Source organism: Poecilia mexicana, unplaced genomic scaffold (assembly GCF_051168715.1).
Source record: "Poecilia mexicana isolate PSO_F unplaced genomic scaffold, ASM5116871v1 scaffold_17, whole genome shotgun sequence".
Lineage (NCBI taxonomy): Eukaryota > Metazoa > Chordata > Actinopteri > Cyprinodontiformes > Poeciliidae > Poecilia > Poecilia mexicana.
Window position 1 is genome coordinate 30,060,636 of NW_028263386.1, and position 7,540 is coordinate 30,068,175.

Below are 7,540 nucleotides of genomic sequence, written 5' to 3' on the forward strand. Positions count from 1 at the left end.
ATCACTGCTGACAACAACGCTCCACCACCTGTGAAAATTACTTTGATCTTTGCCAAAACTTAATTGCAAGCTATTTTATAATATTAACATCAACAATGTATTTCCACTTATCTGGAAGTGGATATACACTTCCAGATAAGTGTATCTGAAGGGAAGATTGTTTAATGGTTACAGCAGTACAAAATAAAAAAGTTTGTAATTTTTGTGTTCCACTATTGTCTGGAAAACTCTAAGAAGGATTTTAAAGGCCCCAGCCTCCAGGTTCTGCATTACCGCCCTGCGTTTGTTGTCAGAGCGCAGCACATAGCTCTCCTACTGCGGCTCCACAACTCAGATATCCTTCTGCACAGATTTGTGACACTTATCTTAATATTAATTATTATAATAGCGTTTAGTTGCACAATTTTACAGACACGTTCATACGTGGCTGTTTTCACGTTCATTGCACTGTTCCAGGACCGGCCCAGGCCTCCATGGGGCCCTATGCGAAATGTGGTTTTGGGGCCCTCTAGTTCTGCTAACAATGTGGACTGACTGCTATCAGCAGTCCAATCATTAGATCATTCACACACCTGCTGTAAACTTATTACATCTCTGGCTGTTTACATTAATTACATGTATAATATAGGATACACTTATTGGCCAACTGATTTATTGACCAGTTGATTTCTGGGAGCCGATTTCCTTAATTTTGGGGGATCATGATTGGTCGATACTTACACATGAAGCCCATCTTATCCCCTGATCTTATCTTCATCAGTAAAGGTTTATAAATCAGCTTCTGTCCTCTTCTGCTCTATAATAAGAGGTTTGACTGACTGACCGGCCCACCAGGTCAGGTCTGCACATTTACAGTTAACAATATTCACCCCACTGTGGCAACTCAGTGACTTTCTTGCTAGCAACTTTTCAGATAAAAAGAAATTCACATGAGCAAAAATCAAAATCGGCAGGTCAGGCTTTTTAAAGATTGGTAACCAGGGATCGGCCAGAACACTGCAATTGGTGCAGCGCTACACACATATTCATGACATTCTTTCATTAAATAAATTTCTCTTGAGCGTTATTCCAATAGCTAAAAATTTAATTTATACCAGGTGAGTCTTTCTCCCCTGAGAATGTGGACCGGTACCAGGTTGATTCTGAGCCTTCAAATGATTTTAGCAAAAGTTTCACATAACTTAGAAGTTGATGTAAAAATAATCTTTGTTTTAGCCACAAAATGATTATGATCAGCAGCAAATAACAAATCCCAACTACAGCATAGAGCAGCTCATCAATGTAGCAGCTATGTAGCCTGACATAGAAACATTTTGCTAGACAATGTCAAACATTGAAAAGTTTTAATTATTGTTATCAAACATTATCAAACACAGTGTTTTTAAGCCAAAAAATAGCTCAGAAATATACAGAGCCAACCATGAGAATCAACTCATTTAAGTTAAAACTCAGTTTCACACAAACACAAAGACCCCAGCATAAATGTTTGGCTGTTGAACTGGACTGTTCAAGCTAATTTTCTATTGGCAGCTTTACTAATCTTTACATTACATTACATTACCGAGGCACATTAAAACAAACCTTTATCTTGTCTTTTTTCTATTCTTCCTCTGTCTTTTCTCCCTCCCTGAAGGACTTTTGAGACATTGTTTTGCTTACTTAACTTCTGACCGGAGCTTTGGATGTTTGGATGCTCTGCTCATTCCAGCTCAAGTTACCGGCGAAGCGTGCGGTACCTACCGCGGCCACCAGGGGGCCCCAAGAGCAATTTTTTTGTTTTATCTATAAAGTAATAATTTCTACATACATTATCAAATATATATTACTGTAAAAACAAATCACTTTAAAGTAAAATTGTGTGTATTTGATATTAAAATGACATAGAAATTATTACTAAAAAAAAAAAAAAAAAAAAAAAATCAGCTCCTCTAAAAGGGCCCCTTGGCCCTGGTGCCCTAAGAAGCTGCTTATGCCCCTTTTCCACCGGCTCTACTGCAACAACCCGGCTCGGCTCTGCACGGCTCGGCTCTGTTTCGGAGTGACCGCGTTTCCACCGGCCCACTTGGCTCTGTTGCAGGGTACCGCCACCTGGTGGCGGGGGGGTGTAGCGCCCCGCCTCCAGGAGCGACGTGCTGTGCTTCGTTACATGCGACCTAACGCGAGTTGTTGTTTTTCTGATACAAAAGAAGAAGAGAGAGCTGAGCTATTTTTTTATAGCCTGATTGCGATTTTTCTGAGACTAAAAGAAAATGTGACAGTGGGAGGAAAGCAGCGATGTGGTGAGGAGGAGCTGATCTCCGCCTTGCAGCGGCAGGAAAGCAGGTGGCTCAGACGGTTCAGGTGAGCTAACGATGATTTTTGTATTAAACTACGATAAAACTTGTAATAGTGCTGAATATACATGAGCTAATGTCAGTCAGGGTGTTGCAAATAACTTACAAATATCAGAATTAATTCATAATATATTTCAATGTGTTTTCATGTTGGTAAACTGCCGCCGCAGACCATCGTGGTTCTTCTGCAGCCTTTGGGTTGTAGGATCTCACCAGTGTCCGTCTTCCTGACTGCTGGTCGGTGTTTACCTTCAGGATGTACAGAGACCTTCACCTTTCTGAAGCAGGAATCACATGAGCTTAATATGCTGATGAAACATTTCTGATAAAAAAATGTGTCTGTTGTTTTTAACTTCTCAATACGTTTAATTATGATTCACCTGATGTCCAAAGTATACTGAGAACAAATAAAACCACATTCCTTCCAATCTGACTGGTTCTAGTTCCATGTTTTCACATTTTGGACACTAAGAATTTAAAGTTTAAACTCAGTCTTATTTATCACTAATTAAGGTTACAGGTTTTGGAAACATTTTCTCACTTTCTTACATTGAAGATTCTGCAGGAAGACAGATAAACAGTGAGTGGATAGAATGATGATGTATAAACTAGAAACTAACATGATTTGTATTTAGGGTTCTTGTTAATAGAAACTCTGATAATAATGTCAAAATGTTTGGTTTGCTGAATAACGTATTCAGTTTCGGATGGCTTCATTGGTAATCTACAATGTTAAGTTCAATGAAATATTTATATAATATAATGCTATTTTCACTCTGGCTAAAGCTCCTCACATTTTGGGAGGATTGTATTAGGAGTTTGATGCCATATAAACTACAGTATATACAATAATGTGTGGAGTGAGCAGAAATAGAGACTTTGTTCACTGAGACACAACAACTTTTATTTTTCTGTTTGTCTCAATTCTCCATGGAGCTCTGCCATATCTGCTGGTAGCTGCTTCCTCCTGAATGAGATCCTGTTGTTCTGATGGTTCTCCTCATCGTTCTCCATCATGTCAGCCATGTTGCTCTCCTTCTGCTACCTGGGAAAAGTAATCAGATGTTATAGCTTATAGCACATAAATGTAGATAAATAACAGTTACTAATGTGGAAGTTACACATAAGGAATTATTTAAAACAGACATGTTACTTTATATATACATGCAAACACTTTTTTTTTTTTACCATCCAACCATACAGAATTATAAATAACTGGAATAGTGTAAATTAAAGACAAAATGTAATTACTTGTAAGTTTTAGACCTATGCATGCTACAGCCATGGATACAATACCTCTATCGTTTTCTTCGGGTTTATTGCTCATTCTACAATTACTAATTCATAATTTGATTAGAGAACTGATATCTAGCCATTTTACAATAATATGATGTCATATAACATGTTTTATCTCGCAACGGGGGAAACTCAGATGCAACAGCAAAATGAGAAACAATCGAAGCACGTAGATTCACGCAAAGATAAACAAGCGAAGGTAAAATGCTGTACAATATTGAGTTATTTATAACTGTAATGTGCAACCGAGTGTCTTCAGAAAATGCGCATGTTGTGTTTGAGCAATAAAAATACAGCAGACTTTGTGTTTTAAATGTCTTCCATGACTGTATGTGTGCAACCTTAAATGTAGTACAAACCAGACAGATCTATCTACAAACTGCTCACCTGGCTGGAGAGCAGCAGCGGCGTCAGCTGCGTCTGAGTCGGTGTTCACCGTGGGGCTCCGTCGCTCCGAAGCGGCTAACGAGGCTTTACATTCGCTCCACTACTGACAAAAACGACTCATTCCTCACGGCTCCATCGAGATGCCGCTGAATATTGAAATCCGAAGCAAAGAAAAAAGCCGGCATTTTTTTTTTTAGTTAACGGCTTGTTTGTATCTTCCATCACTTCCGTGTTGCCCCGAGCAGGGCCGTGCAGAGACCACTAAAAGGGCAGGTGCTCAAAAAAGAAAAAAGGCACATCTTACCGCATTCTAGGACAAAATATTAACAAACAGCTTTCAGAGTTTAATAAACAATGATAAATTACAAAATTGTGAAATATACAATCAAAGCTAAGGAAAATCTCTATATAGAGCATACAACTATGCATATGTAAGATATTTTATTAGTAATTTCTTTCTGCAGGTCTATTTTGTTATAGGAAAGTATTGCAATATTCAAACCCGCAATTCAGCAAGATATGTAAATCAGAGCTGGTGGTTTAGCTCTGATTTACATATTTTGTCTTGAATTACACTATTAAAATTATAAACAAGGGCACAATGCAACCTTTTAGTGGATTGTAATTTATAAAAAAGAGCTGCCTGTTTGCTGCAGTGGAGATGAAGATGGTCCATTCAGGAAAGCAGAGCTGCATCAAAATTTAAGGTGGAACTGCAGAAAAAAACAAAAGCAAAAATTGAATTGTTAATGCATGTCACTACACAGTAAAAACTGCTGGGTTAAAAATAACCCAATACGTAACCCAGCGCTGGGTCAAATATGGACCAACCCAACGCTGGGTTGTTTTAACCCAACTGGGTTGGGTTGAGGGTTTGACCCAGCACATTGGGTCATGGCAACTAACCAAACGTTGGGTTAAATTGACTTGTTTAAATTGGTTAAATTGACCCAAAATTGGGTTGAAATTCATAACCCAACACAAGGGTTATTATACCACTATAGTTGGGTTAAAAATATATATTTTAAATTTCACTATATAAAAAAAGGATTAAAAGACATATGAATTTAAAGCTTCTTTTATTTCCACATGATACATATATAGAGCCAGCAGATTTCATTTACAAAAGTTACTAAACATAAGTAGTTAAATCACTTCAATTCATTTGGCTACAACTCCAAGAAGTATCTGTTACTCCATATTAGAAAACATTTAATGAAAAAAAGTCTGTTTTAAAGCAAACTACAAGTAAACCTTTCAGCCATTAAACAAGGAGCATTTTTAACGACACTTTAGCATTTTGCCTGTCTCCCTGCATGAGGACATACAGGTTGTCACATTTTGTAGATGCACCACCAGGTTTGTCCCAACCTGATGGAGAGAGAAGACAGAAAAAACAGGCCATTAGTGATGAACTTATATAAACAGCAAACAATTTGAGCATGATTCAGAGATGAATGTTGACTTACAGGCTGGATATCAATGAAACCTTCTGAACTTCCAGGTTGATGGATCTGAAACTCTTCTCCCAAATGTGTAAGCAGGGAGGAGCACTGGCAGCAGCTGCAGGGCTACATCATCTTGTCTGTCTGGCAAAACATAAGCTTGTGTTAAAATGTTAAATGTTAACAGTTTATAAACATCTCTTGAGCTTCAATACCTTAAGGGAGAAAATTCATGTTGTTGAGAAGACGGCCGCTCCTTTCTCTTCTTGGCCATACAAAAGATCTTCGTTGAGAACAAGAGAGAGAAGACACAAAAACAGGCCTTTAGTGAATTTAAAGGTAAAGAGATACATTCTCAAAAACTAATTTCTGACTGATTCTAGTTTAACACAAAACCTCACTATTGAATGTGATGCACTTATTTAAACAATTTGAGCATGATTCAGAGATGAAGGTTGACTTACAGGCTGGATATCAATGAAAACATCTGAATTTCCAGGTTGATGGATCTGAAACTTCTCCCAAATTAGTAAGGTGGAGCAGGAAGGGGTACTGGCAGCAGCTGCAGGACTACATCATCTTCTGTATCAAACATAAGTTAGTGTTAAAATGTTGCAGTAACTAGAAAGCATGAAAACATTTTAGAGAACATTTCTTCTGAGCTTCAATACCTTGAGGGAGCAGACTCATGTTCTTGGTCATGCAGAAGGTCTTCCTTGAGAACAATGAGTTTGGGTTTTGCTTAATTCTCCTGAAGATCCTGGATGTAAAATTACAAAATCTATCAGAAAAGACAAAATCACAAATCAAACTTTAAGAATGACTGAATTAAATCTTATAGCTGTCTCCACTGCAAATAACTTGTAATTAGCCAGCAATTTCAAATGTTCAGAGTAATTTTATGTTCCTAAAAATAAATATAGCACTTAATAAAATAAAATGACACATATAATTTAATTTAGAAGTAAAACTTAACACAAACTTAGTGCTGAATAACTTTCAGCACCAACTTTAAATAAATGTATTTGTAATTAATAGTAACAATAATAACAAAATGAGCAAACATTAACATTAGATATTGTCTTAGTTTTGCTTTTAATTCGTGGCCGAAAACCAGCGGGAGTTTGAAAGCAATGTGCCGGGAGACGGTCGTTCTCTCTCGGCTTAACGAGCCGCTCCGCCCGGTCAACTGACGGAGCGGGCGAGACGAGCCGGCGGCTGGAGGGAAGCGATAAGTCCGAACACGTCCGAGCATGTTTGTAATTAAGCTATATGTTAATAAACCGAGCGCATAATTCAGGTTTACACAACTAATTTATCGCCTAATAACTTTGCAAAAGTTATTTTATTTTCAAAAAGCATAATATACCCATATTATTAAAGCTCTGCTCGCTCTCCTCCGCCATTACTGCTGGTGTTCGAACACGTAGCCTCAGCCCGCTGAGGATGCGCGCGCATATTGCAAAAATCAGGGAGAAACCGTCAACTACCTTTTCTTTTAAAACTAAATCGATTTTTAAAAATTTATTATGTTAAGTTACGAACAAATATGATTGAGGTTATATTAAAAAGTGAATTTAATTTACTTGACAAATTGTGCCCTTCCCCTTCATCTATTTTTTCCCCAACATCCGTGTTGTAGCAACACCGAAGCTCTTTGTCAGAGGAACCTACCGTAATAAACATTTTAAATAACCATAAAAATAAATATCAAACATGTTTGAAATAAATTCAATTTATGTATAAAATTCTATTAACGTTGAAACTTTATCTTCTTTTTACTTACCATGTCTTATTTCAAAGTAGAGGAGAAGTCCGATATGCAACGTTCACAGTCATGTTGAAAATGGAGGCTTGTGAAGAGGGGCGTGGCTTCTTCCAAGTTCCATCTTTAACCCAACCGTTTGGGTAAATCTACCCAACTCCTGGCCCAACAGAAGTGTGCAAGATGTAGACTTCCGATAAATTTCTGACCAAACTCATGAGTTATAAATTTTGACCCAATATTTGGTCAAACTATGACCCAACAGCTTCAACCCAGAAATTGGGTTATGAAAATAACCCAGCATTTTTTCCCAT

At 37.6% G+C, this 7,540-nt stretch overlaps 2 long non-coding RNA genes across 5 annotated transcripts; both read right to left on the reverse strand.

The window, feature by feature from the left end:
• Positions 1–3,211: 3,211 nt before the first annotated feature.
• Positions 3,212–4,257, reverse strand: LOC148154873 (uncharacterized). Its single transcript, XR_015765840.1, has 2 exons — positions 4,017–4,257; positions 3,212–3,378 (listed from the first exon to the last, which is right to left on the reverse strand). It is a non-coding gene; the product is annotated as an uncharacterized LOC148154873 (long non-coding RNA).
• Positions 4,258–5,078: 821 nt separating this feature from the next.
• Positions 5,079–7,337, reverse strand: LOC148154874 (uncharacterized). 4 transcript variants are annotated; one of them, XR_015765822.1, is made up of 6 exons: positions 7,248–7,337; positions 6,133–6,242; positions 5,926–6,043; positions 5,677–5,744; positions 5,486–5,601; positions 5,079–5,387 (listed from the first exon to the last, which is right to left on the reverse strand). It is a non-coding gene; the product is annotated as an uncharacterized LOC148154874 (long non-coding RNA). The 4 variants fall into 4 exon arrangements; XR_015765823.1 differs by having other exon boundaries at positions 5,486–5,605; positions 6,133–6,221; positions 7,248–7,320; XR_015765824.1 differs by having other exon boundaries at positions 5,506–5,601; positions 6,133–6,221; positions 7,248–7,318.
• Between the last annotated feature and the right edge of the window lie 203 nt (positions 7,338–7,540).